This window comes from Papio anubis, chromosome 11 (genome assembly GCF_008728515.1).
Source record: "Papio anubis isolate 15944 chromosome 11, Panubis1.0, whole genome shotgun sequence".
In the NCBI taxonomy this organism is placed as follows: Eukaryota; Metazoa; Chordata; class Mammalia; order Primates; family Cercopithecidae; genus Papio; species Papio anubis.
The window spans coordinates 66,238,140-66,249,235 of NC_044986.1; the positions used below are offsets into that span (position 1 = coordinate 66,238,140).

An 11,096-nucleotide genomic window follows, 5' to 3' on the forward strand; every position below is an offset into this window, starting at 1 on the left:
GAGGCATTTAGCAGACCATGGCTCTAGGACGAGGAAGGCGAGTAGAGCACAGAAGCCTCACTGTTTTGAGGAGACAGAGATCACAATTCCGAGAACCGTGCAGCGGGAATTTGCAGAGCAGAATACTGAAGAGACATATGCAGAGAAAGAGCTTCAGAAACTGCATAGGAGGCACTTTGAGTCTTTGGCTAAAAATTAGGTGTGCATGCGTAGGATGAGATTCCACGAGGTTGGATAAAGAAGAAATATTGGAGAAAGAGTACTTATTTGGGAGTTGTAAGCTGAACAATGTTCTGTGCTCGGAGTTGGGAGATGTTCAAGTTCAGGCCAATCAGAGTGGAGAGACCTCAGAATATTTAATGGAAAACTCAGGAAGGCTGCACTGTAGGAGTAAAGCTAAACTAACAAGCCTCCATCCTAGAGTGAAGGCTATCCTAGACCCATCCTATGTTTAAAGACAAGTCTTGAAAGGACTAAACCAATCTTCAAATAAGTTGTGGAATAAAACTCAACACTCTTTAAAGAAAGATAACAGGCCAGGCGTAGTGGCTCACGCCTGTAATCCCAAGCACTTTGGGAGGCCAAGGTGGGCAGATCACTTGAAGTCAGGAGTTCGAGACCAGCCTGGCCAACATGGCAAAACCCCGTCTCTACTAAAAATACAAAACTTATCCGGGCTTGGTGGCACGTGCCTGTAATCCCAGCTACTCAGGAGGCTGAGGCAGGAGAATCGCTTGAACCTAGGAGGCAGAGGTTGCAGTGAGTCAAGATCATGCCACTGCACTCCAGCTTAGGTGACAGAGCAAGACTCTCTCAAAAAAATATATCTTTGAAAAAATAATGGCCAAACATTTTCCAAGTTTGATGAAAACTATAAACTCATAGATCCAAGACACTCAATGAATTTTAATCAGGATAAACACAAAGAAAACTATACCAAGGCACATCAAATCAAAATGTTAAAAACAAATGATGGAGCAAAAAACTTGAAATGCAGCCAGAGAAAAATCTTAGCCTGGTGGCAAGGATCAAATTGATGATGTCATTGTCATATCCATTATTGAAAATTGTGAATGGACTAAGAGATGAATCTTTTTTATTAGACATACTGACTCAGGCAAAGAGAATGGAGGAAATGTGCTCACACTTAAGTCTGATAGGTTTAAGTTATTTACAATAAAGTACCCCAAAACTTATTGGCTTAAAGAAAGTAGAGTTCCCAGCACTTTGGGAAGCCAAGGCGGGCGGATCACCAGGTCAGGAGATCTAGACCATCCTGGCTAACACGGTGAAACCCCGTCTCTACTAAAAATACAAAAAATTAGCCGTGCATGGTGGCGGGCGCCTGTAGTCCCAGCTACTCGGGAGGCTGAGGCAGGAGAATGGCGTGAACGCGGGAGGCGGAGCTTGCAGTGAGCCGAGATCATGCCACTGTGCTCCAGCCTGGGCAACAGAGCAAGATTCTGTCTAAAAAAAAAAAGGAAGAAAGAAAGAAAAGAAAAAAGAAACTAGAGGTCAATGTGTACAAGAGAGAGGTTCAGAAAATTTTAAATGTATGTTTAAAGTTAAAACTATGGATGAGGCTACTGGTATATGCATTTGTCCAGAATCAGATAAGAAGACTGTTACATTTTAAAGTTAGTTATATTGCACCTCCCCCTCCCCGCAAAATATCAGGCTCTTAGACTTAAACTTTGTTCAAGATTTAACTCTTGGGCTTGCAAAATTCTACAGTTTGAGAAAACTACTCAGCTCCCAAGAAGGGCATATTTTCCATGCTTACCTTATCCTAGGAGGATAATGGGGGGAGGGGGGAGAAATGTACTTTCCAGAATAGCAAATTGTGTAGCTCCAAAATCACACCTGCATGATGACACTTAAAAGCTAGAAGGCAGAAGGAGAGTCTTTTACTCATCTCCCTCTTTTTATCAGAGAGAGAAACCTTTCTCAAAACACCCAGGAGCGCTGCTGGGCCTGCAGGTCTCTGCTGAGCCTCTGTTCCACAGGATGGGGTTTGTTAAAGTTGTTAAGAATAAGGCCTACTTTAAGAGGTACCAAGTGAAATTTAGAAGATGATGACAGGGTAAAACTGATTACTATGCTCAGAAACACTGGTGATACAGGATAAAAATAAACATGACACACCCAAATACAGGATGATAGTCTGTGTAACAAACAGAGATATCATTTGTCAGATTGCTTACTCCCATCTAGAAGGGGATATGATAGCCTGCACAGCATATGCACATGAACTGCCAAAATATGGCGTGAAGATTGGCCTGACAAATGATGCTGCAACGTATTGTACTGACCTGCTGCTGGCCCACAGTCTTCTCAGTCAGTTTGGCATGGGTAAGATCTGTGAACGCCAAGTGGAGGTGACTGCAGATGAATACAATGTGGAAGGCATTGATGGTCAGCCAGGTGCCTTTACCTGCTATTTGGATGCAGGCCTTGCTAGAACTACCACTGGCAATAAAGTTTTGGGGGCCCTAAAGGGAGGTGTGGATGGAGGCTTGTCTATCGCTCACAGTACCAAATGATTCCCTGGTTATGATTCTGAAAGCAAGGAATTTAATGCAGAAGTACACCAGAAGCATATCATGGGCCAGCATGTTGGAGATTACTCTTGCTACTTAATGGAGGAAGATGAAGATGCTCACAAAAAAATAGTTCTGTCAATACATAAAGAACAGCGTAACCCCAGACATCATGGAGGAGATGTATAAGAAAGTTCATGCTGCCATGTATAAGAAAGTTCATACGAGAGAATTCAGCCTAGGAGAAGAAGCCCAAGAAAGAAGTTAAAAAGAAGAGGTAGTACTATGCCAGAATGTCCCTTGCTCAGAAGAAAGATCAGGTAGCTCAAAAGAAGGCAAGCTTTTTCAGAGTTCAAGAGTGGACTGCTGAGAGCTAACCCAATTTTCTATGAGAATTTTTCAGATAAAGACAATAAACTTATTGACAGCAACAACAACAACAACAACAACAACAAATCAATAACACCCGGCAGGCTACTCCTCAGGTCCCATTGGCGGAAATTAGATCGTATAACAACATTTCACCAACATTCATGGAACTTCACGTATAGGGTCAAGAAAAGGCAGTCTTACTAGCTCCTAGTAACAAGTTGCCCCAAAACGTTAGTAGTTTAAAGCAACAAGCATTTATTTTGTCACCATTTCTGAGGTTTAGGAATCTGGGCACAGCTTAGCTGGATGATTCTGACTCAAGCTCTCTTGTGAGGCTGCTGTCAAGCTGATGGACAGGGCTGTAGTCATCTCAACTTGGGGAGACTCCACTTCCAAGAGGGCTCACTCATATGGCTGCTAATTGGAGTCCTTCATTCCTCACTGGCTATTGGCTGGAAGACTCAGTTCCGTGCCAAGTGGGCCTCTCGAGACACTTGAAAGTCTGAGTGTTCTCAATATACGGCAGCTGGCTTCTCCCAGAGTAAGTGATCCATGAGACAGAATGAGAGAAAGACCAAGTGGAAACTGCACTGTCTTTTATAAGCTAATCTTGGACGTGACATACCATCACTTCAGTCAGATTCTATTGGTCACATTGTCCAACTGGTACAATGGGGGAGGTGGCTATGCAAGGTGAACTCCATGAGATGGGCATCTTTGGGGACCATCTTGGAAGTTGGCTACCACAGAGCTCTTGAAGGAGACAGAGAAGACAGCGAGAGACCTCAAGTGAGCCTAAAGAGCCTGCTATCACAAGCCACGGAGAGGAGCGTTCCAGAAGAGAAGCATTCAATACTTTTTAAAATTAACAGTGAGAACCAGCAGCTAAGCATTGAGAAATACTCATTGGATTTGTCAATCAGGATCATTACATTCAGAGCAGTTACGAGCAACTCCTGTTGACCAGTTTGCTGTGGACTGAGGTTTGAGTAAATGCTGGGCAAGTGGAGAACTGCAGGTGTAGACTACAGGCAACCCTTGAACAACATGGGTTTGAACTGCATGAGTCCACTTATAAGCAGATTTTCTTCCACCTCTGCCACCATTTAGAAAGGAAGACCCATACTTTTTCTTCCTCCTCCTCCCACTCCTCCCCAGCCTACTCATAGTGAAGATGGTAAGGATGAAGACCTTTATGATGATCCTCTTCCACTTAATGAATAGTAAATATGTTTTCTCATTTTCATGATTTTCTTAACATTTTCTTCTCTCTAGCTTACTTTGTTATAAAGATACAGTATATAATAAATATGACATACAAAATATGTGTTCATAAACCATTTATGTTTTAGGTAGAGCTTCTGGGCAACAGTAGCCTATTAGTGGTTAAATTTAGGGGGAGTCAAAAGTTATATGCATATTTTTGACTGCACAGCAGGTAAGCACTCCTAGGCACCACATAGTTCAAGGGTCAACACTACTTTTTAAAGAGGGCTGGATGAGAAGGGGAGAAGGGATATTTGGATAAAAGCTAGAGGAGGACAGGGGAAGATTTCATTTTTTGGATGTGAGAGCTCAAGTATATTTTTAGGCAGAGGGGAAGCAGCCAGTGGACTGGGTGAGTCCAGTCCTGGAAGATCCAGGAGAGGGAAGGATGACTGATTAGGTAGCCTCTTGGAGGAGGCAGGAGAATTGGAGGTCAGGTGGGCAGACACAGGTGGGCTGGTTGGCTTTGAACAGAGAGACACCTCATCCTCTGAGGCTGCAGGGAAGGAGGCAGGATGAGTCTGGCTGGGGCAAGACCTGATGGTGAGGATGCCTGGGAATTGAGAATTCATACCTGATAACCTCAATTTTCTTGGAAAGAGGAGGAGGTAAGGTTGTAGTGAGTTGAGAGTGAACAATGATGTCAATTACCATGGTGATTGCTTACATATGAAGGAAGGTTCAGAAACAGTCGGTTCTCATAAGCAGGGCAAGCCCTTCCCTTGTGATCTCATGTATACTTTCTATCTCTCAGCAAACTCATTTATCACAGCCAGTGATGTCTTTAGACAGCACCTGTCTGAGTTATCACAGGTATGGGTTAGCGGAATGGAAATGAATGAGGTGGAGGTATCAGAACTCAGTGGGTGTGAAGAATCATGACATCTTAGCAAGGCAGAGACCTCTGAGTTCTCATGAGATGTTCCATCCAAGGGCCTGTCTCACCATCAATAGTTCATCCATCCTCTGCATCATCATCCCCTGACAGTGAACTTGCTACCTTTAAGGAAGTCTTTCCTTTTCCAAACATTTTCAAATCCTTAAGCTTTTCCTTCAGTAGTGAAGTCTCACTCTCTGATTTCCTAAGGTCCTACAGGGAATCCTAGAGCAAGTCCTACCTGGAAGCCCTTCAGAGATCTTAGTCTCTTCTCTATAACAAATGTTCCATTTTTCCCACCCTCCCTTATCTCACAGGATTTCCTGACCCCTCACCAGAACCGCCTTCTCCCCCAGATTTCCTCCAGGGCAATATTGGTCCCCAAGATTCAGCCATGACCTGGCTTACCTGCCTTCCTCCGAGCTCCCCAAAGTGCTTGCCTGGCAATTCGCAGCCACCCAATGTTCATGTGTAATTGATGGAAACTTATTTGAAATTCTTACTCTCCCAGGATGGTTTGATCAGACTGGTGGTCTTGAAGGTCTTCTCATCATCATTCTCTGTCCAGACGTCAGGTTCCCTTGGCATCTTTGCTGTCAACAGCCTACCCAAGTGAGGGGTTCATTTCAGACCATGTGCTCAAATACATTTCTGTACCCAGACCCCTTCCTAAGCGTAAGTCAAATAGGTGATCAAAGACTGTATTTGGGCATGCAGAAAGAGGCTCCAGATTCTCATTTTGGATCTGTCTGTGACTGGTAGCAGGACTTCATAGGTCCTGTCTGAGTTTCAGGGGAAACTTGACAGAAGTTAGTGTTTGAAAATATTAACCAATGTTTTTCCCCTCTGACATTTCTCCTTTACACAGTTTGCCCCTTTCCTTCTCATCATCACCCAAATTCTGTCCTGTGCTCATTGTCTCAGAGAAGAGGTGTGACCCCAGAAAGCAGAGCAAGGAGTCTCTTGACTTTGAGTTGGAAAGTCTTGGGCCAGTGAAGCAGAAGAAAATCCCCATACCAGCAAAATTTGGAAGAAAACATGAGCAAGGCAATGCTTCCATCTCTCAGTTTTGTAAAGGAGCCGCATCTTGGGGGTGGAGTGGGAAGTTGAGAGACGTCAGGAGCCACAAGAGTATAGATAATGGTGGTTTCCAGAAGAGGGTCCCAGAGAGAACTGGAGGACCTGAGAGGAGACGAGACCTGGGTTCCATTATCCAGAGAGCACAGGGAGGTGGTAAGACCCCAGGCAAGAGAAATAGCTTCATGGGCTGTTCCAGCAGCAAAGTCCTAGTCAGTCCACAGAGCTTTCCCAAACACTAGCATGGACCTGAAGAACAGAATGACCCCATTGCTCATAAGAGCAGTGTGGGACTAGACAAGAAGAGCAGATCAGCAAGGGCCCTGCAAAGGGACAACCTGCAGGGACCAATGAACAAGGACAGGCACAGTGATGGGCATCACAAATGACATTGAAGACCAGGTGCCTGGATGCCACTTGAGCCTCCAGAAAGTTAGATGCCACCATGGAAAAGGAGAGAGACTCCATATTGACAGTGATTATGTTTCTACCATGGTGGCAGAATAAGGCCTTGAAATCTAAATTGAGTGGCAAGAATAGAGACAGTCCTGCTTCTTCACTCCTGAGTTGGTGAACTGGAATTCATAACTGCACTATGTTGTTCCCATCATTCCACCCCCGTCACCCTTGCACAATGAGCACCTTGGCTGGCGGGAAGCAGGTGGAGACCTCACAGAGTTAGAGGGTGTGTGGGTCACAGCCAAGGAATGAGAAGAGAAACAGAAGCCAGGAGTTAGCCTTGGCAGAGTGGGTTGGAGGACAGAGGCTGGTGAAAGCGCCTGGCCTTCCACGTGGTGGAAGTTCTGTTCACACCCTTTCCAGAAACTGAGGGTAAGAGGCTTAGGCTGGGGCCATCTGAGCAGGGAGGAGAGAAAGCTCAGAGGTCGGGGGTGCTGGGATGGAAAGACAGGGGACACATGGGAGTCAAGTCTCTTTATCCTCTGGATAAAGGAATTGACTTTATCCAGGACTTGAAATAAAGAGTTAATTGAAAATTGATTTGGAGACACAAAGTAGATCTTTCTGTATTTCAGTGATGACTGAGTTGAGAGGCTCTGGGAATGTCTGAAGTACCCCGTTTTTCAGTCCCTCAAGCTCCCTTCTCCCTGGCCACGTTGAGATGCCTCACCTCTCAGACTCGTACATGGAGAGTGAACTCTCTGCCCCATCACGCTATGCTGCATATAATCCCCTATCCTTTGCTTCCCATACCACCCTATTCCAGATCCCTCCTGGCTCCCCAGTACCTTTCACCATCAAATGAATTGTTTTTGCAGAATTGCCCCTGAGCAGCCTTATCCATACCTGGACCTGCTGTAGATGATGAGATTGTGGACTTTGAGTTGATGCTATAATGGGATGAGGCTTTTGAGGAGCTTAGGAAGGGGTGAGTGTATTTTGCACATAGGAGGGTCTTGCATCATTGCAGCTAGAGGGAGCACTATGGTAGTTAGCCTCCATTGATCTTCATATTCTGATATTCATGCCTTTGGTGGTCCTCTCCCACATTAAATCAGGACTGACCTCTGTGACCAATGGAACGCAGCAGAAGTGAGAGTGTGTGGCATCCAAGGGCAGACGATAAAAGACATTGCAGCCTCCATCTTGGTCTCCTGGATACCTTGCATTGGAGGTAGACAGCAGCCGTGTCTTGAGGATACTCAAGAAGCCTTGGAGCCCACATGGAGAGGAACTGAGTCCTGCCGTGAAACGTCACTGAGCCACCTTAGAAGTGGATCCTCAAGCCTTTAGATAAGTATAGCCTGGACTGACATCTGACTGCAGCCTCACATGAGACCCAAGCTAGAACTTCAGCCAAGTCACAAATAATTTCTGATGCATAGAAACTGTGGAATATCATGAATGATTATTTTTTGTTTTAAATCACCAAGTTTTGGGGGATTTGTTATGCAGTATTTAATCACTAATTCATCACCATCTGGTATCAGAGCTTCCAATGTTTTTATCCCTCCTAAATAAAGAACAGAGAAGTTGTGTGGTGGTCCCAGGTCACACAGCAGAGCTACCAGCTTCAATACAATATTCAACTTCTATGTTCTTATATAGAGTTCCTATATCCGCTTCACCTCTTTACCTACCTCTCTCCTTTTTAGACCATACCTTCGCTTAGCCCATGCTCCTATGTCCCCACCATCAGCACCTCTTTTGGAAACAGGTTTATTTCTCCCCTCTTCTCAAATCCTTTGTGCTCAAAACCTAACCACCTACAATGTGGAGATGGTAACGATCACAGCTTGTGTCTAATGTCATCCAACATGGCCAATTTGTGACAGGTAGACTTAGTAGCTGCAATATTTGCTAGCAGTTTTTCACGTACCAGGCTGGTTCAGAAACCACCGTGATGCTTCAAGATACATAATTCTTTTTTTTAATAGACTTTTATTTTTATTTTTATTTTTTAATTTGTATTGTTATACTTTAAGTTCTAGGGTACATGTGCACAACATGTAGGCTTGTTACACATGTATACATGTGCCATGTTGGTGTGCTGCTCCCATTAACTCATCATTTACATTAGGTATTCCTCCTAATGCTATCCCTCCTCCCTTCCCCCACCCCACGACAGGCCCCGATGTGTGATGTTCCCCACCCTGTGTCCGGGTGTTCTCATTGCTCAATTCCCACCTGTGAGTGACAATATGCGGTGTTTGGTTTCCTGTCCTTGCGATAGTTTGCTCAGAATGATGGTTTCCAGCTTCATCCATGTCCCTACAAAGGACATGAACTCATCCTTTTTTATGGTTGCATAGTATTCCATGGTATCTATGTGCCACATTTTCTTAATCTAGTCTATCATTGATAGACATTTGGGTTGGTTCCTATTGTGAATAGTGCCGCAATAAACATATGTGTGCATGTGTCTTTGTGGTAGAGGGAATCCTCCCTAACTCATTTTATAAGGCCAGTATCATCCTGATACCAAAGCCTGGAAGAGACACAACAACAAAAAAAAGAATTTTAGACCAATATTCCTGATGAACATCGATGCAAAAATCTTCAATAAAATACTGGCAAACTGAATCCAGCAGCACATCAAAAAGCTTATCCACCACGATCAAGTTGACTTCACCCCTGGGATGCAAGGCTGTTTCAACATACGCAAATCAATAAATGTAATCCATCATATAAACAGAATCAAAGACAAAAACCACATGATTATCTCAATAGATGCAGAAAAGGCCTTTGACAAAATTCAACAGCCCTTCATGCTAAAAACTCTCAATAAACTAGGTATTGATGGGATGTATCTCAAAATAATAAGAGCTATTTATGACAAACCCTCAGCCAATATCATACTGAATGGGCAAAACTGGAAGCATTCCCTTTGAAAACTGGCACAAGACAGGGATGCCCTCTCTCACGACTCCTATTCAACATAGTGTTGGAAGTTCTGGCCAGGGCAATCAGGCAGGAGAAAGAAATAAAGAGTATTCAATTAGGAAAAGAGGAAGTCAAATTGTCCTTGTTTGCAGATGACATGATTATATATTTAGAAAACCCCATCGTCTCAGCCAAAAATCTCCTTAAGCTGATAGGCAACTTCAGCAAAGTCTCAGGATACAAAATCAATGTGCAAAAATCACAAGCATTCCTATACACCAATAACAGACAAACAGAGATCCAAATCATGAGTGAACTCCCATTCACAACTGCTTCAAAGACAATAAAATACCTAGGAATCCAACTTACAATGGATGTGAAGGACCTCTTCAAGGAGAACTACAAATCACTGCTCAATGAAATAAAAGAGGACATAAACAAATGGAAGAACATTCCATGCTCATGGATAGGAAGAATCAACATTATTAAAATGGCCATACTGCCCAAGGCGATTTATAGATTCAATGCCATTCCCATCAAGCTACCAATGACTTTCTTCACCAAATTGGCAAAAAACTACTTTAAAGTTCACATGGAACCAGAAAAGAGCCCACATTGCCAAGACAATCCTACGCCAAAAGAACAAAGCTGGAGGCATCACGCTACCTGACTTCAAACTATACTACAAGGCTACAGTAACCAAAACAGCATGGTACTGGTATCAGAACAGAGATATAGACCAATGGAACAGAACAGAGCCCTCAGAAATAATACCACACATCTACAACCATCTGATCTTTGACAAACCTGACAAAAACAAGAAATGGGGAAAGGATTCCCTATTTAATAAATGGTGCTGGGAAAACTGGCTAGCCATATGTAGAAAGCTGAAACTGGATCCCTTCCTTACACCTTACACAAAAATTAATTCGAGATGGATTAAAGACTTAAATGTTAGACCTAAAATCATAAAAACCCCAGAAGAAAACCTAGGCAATACCATTCAGGACATAGGCATGGGCAAGGACTTCATGACTAACACACCAAAAGCAAAGGCAACAAAAGCCAAAATAGACTAATGGGATCTAATTAAACTAAAGAGCTTCTGCACAGCAAAAGAAACTACCATCAGAGTGAATAAGCAACCTACAGAATGGGAGAAAACTTTTGCAATCTATCCATCTAACAAAGGGCTAATATCCAGAATCTACAAAGAACTGAAACAAATTTGCAAGAAAAAATCAAACAACCCCATCAAAAAGTGGGTGAAGGATATGAACAGACACTTCTCAAAAGAAGACATTTATGCAGCCAACAGACACATGAAAAAATGCTCATCATCACTGGCCATCAGAGAAATGCAAATCAAAACCACAATGAGATGCCGTCTCACACCAGTTAGAATGGTGACCATTAAAAAGTCACACAACAACAGGTGCTGGAGAGGATGTGGAGAAATAGGAACACTTTTACACTGTTGGTGGGAGTGTAAACTAGTTCAACCATTGTGGAAAACAGTGTGGCGATTCCTCAAGGATCTAGAACTAGAAATACCATTTGACCCAGCAATCTCATTACTGGGTATATACCCAGAGGATTATAAATCATGCTACTATAAAGAC

The 11,096-nt window shown here is 43.4% G+C and overlaps 1 pseudogene; it reads left to right on the forward strand.

Moving 5' to 3' along the window:
* The first annotated feature begins 1,460 nt into the window (after positions 1 to 1,460).
* On the forward strand, positions 1,461 to 8,494 carry LOC110744134 (annotated as a pseudogene).
* The last annotated feature ends 2,602 nt before the right edge of the window (positions 8,495 to 11,096 follow it).